The 2,223-nt window shown below is 44.9% G+C and overlaps 1 pseudogene; it reads right to left on the reverse strand.

The window, feature by feature from the left end:
- Positions 1–729: 729 nt before the first annotated feature.
- Positions 730–1,400, reverse strand: LOC142586134 (uncharacterized; annotated as a pseudogene).
- Positions 1,401–2,223: the final 823 nt, after the last annotated feature.

Here is a 2,223-nt window from a genome sequence, read left to right on the forward strand (position 1 = left end):
ACAAAGTTCGGCACATTGAGTCCATCGAAAAGTACAATGACCGATCCCGACGTCTTGATGCGCTTAGGAGCCAGCGCAAGCTGGTTCATGTCATGCACGATATTTCTTGTTATCATAGCTTGGGACTCTCTGATGTCCACTCTTCGGATGACGCCTTTGCATGTGGCATGTGGTGCCGCTTCGTATGCATTAACCTCGTATTCTGCTTGCATAATCTTAAGTAAAATATCTAATTGTAATGTTTGGGAATTGTATTAATGTTGATGTCACCGCCATCAATTAAATCAAGCCGATTTTTATTAACACACTCGAAGCTTTCTTCTAATCTATCAAAAAAATTTCTAACGCTGCATTTTGGAGGGCTATAACATACTATAATAACGGTCTTTTGCATTTTTATTGCTAGCACTTCAGCGCAAGTTGTTACGGAGAGCTCGGGCAGTAAGTCCCACTCAAGCCCTTCATTTTACCAGGATGCATACTCCGCCACCGCGAGAGTAAGACAGATTTAAGTAGAAGGCACTACAATTTGGGACATGGAAAATATTTGCCTCGTTGGTTGACCATGTCGCTGTGAACAGTATTGTATGAAATGATTGCCCCAGGTGTTAAAAAAAACAGAGGTCGTTTTTCTTACTTGAAACTGAGCTGATGTTCAAATGAAATTATTTAAAGCACTGCAGAATTTTTTTACCTAAATACCGACTGAATACTTGTGGCAATATGCGTCTACGCACTTCCACAAGGCAACGTTATCAAGAACTGTTTGGAAACGAGCTTATTAAGATTCCTCGCCGTAGAAAGGGCCACTGCAGAATCACTGTCGGCTGCTCGGACAAGAATGCGGCCGTTGCTATGCCACGCATGTTTGTAGTTCGCTCGCTTCAACCCATATCTTTGTCTCAAAGAGTAAATCACAGGACCTTTTAGTCACATTTTCAAGCAGCAATACAGCGTCCTTCGATTCACGTAACTTCTTTCTTCTTTTCCACCAGCTGACCCTATCGGCTTCTTTTGCGAAGCGGCAGATTATGCCAAGTATCTTTTCTTTTTTTGACGACAGCCGGGGAACTGAAACAGCCTCACTTTCCGAGAGCTGTGGAACTTCGAGCTGCGTGGCTACTTCGCTTAGCTTTTCGAGCAGGTTTTCTTTTCAGCGCGTTGAATCCCATGATATTCCAGGTTTAAGCGGTGGATCCTCCATTTAAGTTTGTCAATTTCAGCTTGCAGCTGATTGACGTAAATCCCGTTTTTTTTTCATGTCTTTCGTTTCTGCGTTTTAGTTCTTTGATGTCGTTGTCATTTTGCTCCATTCATTGTTGCAGTTGATAGTAATATTCGCTCAGAAATTGTAAAGACTCTTCAAAGCCTTCAACTACCTCCCAGAGTGGCAACAGCCGTCAACATTTCTCTTAATTGTCTGTAACAACTGCCGCTCGTCTTGCGCGTCAGAGTTATCACTAAATTTGTCATGTTGCGCACGTAATTTCTGCCGTCTACAAGCCGTGGAGCGCCAAGCCAGTGAGTATGCATCTCCCTTTGACCTAACTGTCGTGTCCGAGATTCCTCAACATATTGTGGTGTGAAATTTAGAAGTACAGTCATTGCATTTACTGGTAGAGTCTGAAACGGTGAGCGTCAGTTCACAAGTGGTGCCTATCACATTGCGGGACGTCGTCACAGTTTGGCAGCAGCAGCAGTAATAGGCAAAAAATAAAGTACTAAGTAAAGAAATATGTCAGTAATAGAAAAAAGTACTAAGAAACACTAACGTCAAATAGGCAGGTTGTTACTTGGGACATGCTTCTTTGATGCTGAAGCCGCCGCCAATGTGAAAGCAGGCCTCGATTTTCACTACTCTATACCTTGCTCTGACGACGGTGGTGCTTCGTAAAGACTGCGGGGTGATACGGTCGAAGAGGGCTTGCAGCAGAGACGCTCGCCGAGCTACGCCCACCAAGCATGAATCAAGCACAGCAGCGAAATCACAGGACATCCGACATTATATGCCAAAAGGCAGGTTGTTACATTGACGATGCTTCTTCGATTGCTCCCGCTACCGCCAATCTGAAAGCAGGCCTTGATTTCCATTGCTTTATCGCTTGCTCTGTCGATAGTGGCCCTTGATGAAGACTGCGGCGTTATCCGGTCGAAGAGGGCTTGCAGTCGAGGCGCTCGCCGAGCTACGCCCACCAAGCGAGAAGCAAGCATGGCAGCGACGTC

This window comes from Dermacentor variabilis, chromosome 6, assembly GCF_050947875.1.
Source record: "Dermacentor variabilis isolate Ectoservices chromosome 6, ASM5094787v1, whole genome shotgun sequence".
Classification (NCBI taxonomy): domain Eukaryota; kingdom Metazoa; phylum Arthropoda; class Arachnida; order Ixodida; family Ixodidae; genus Dermacentor; species Dermacentor variabilis.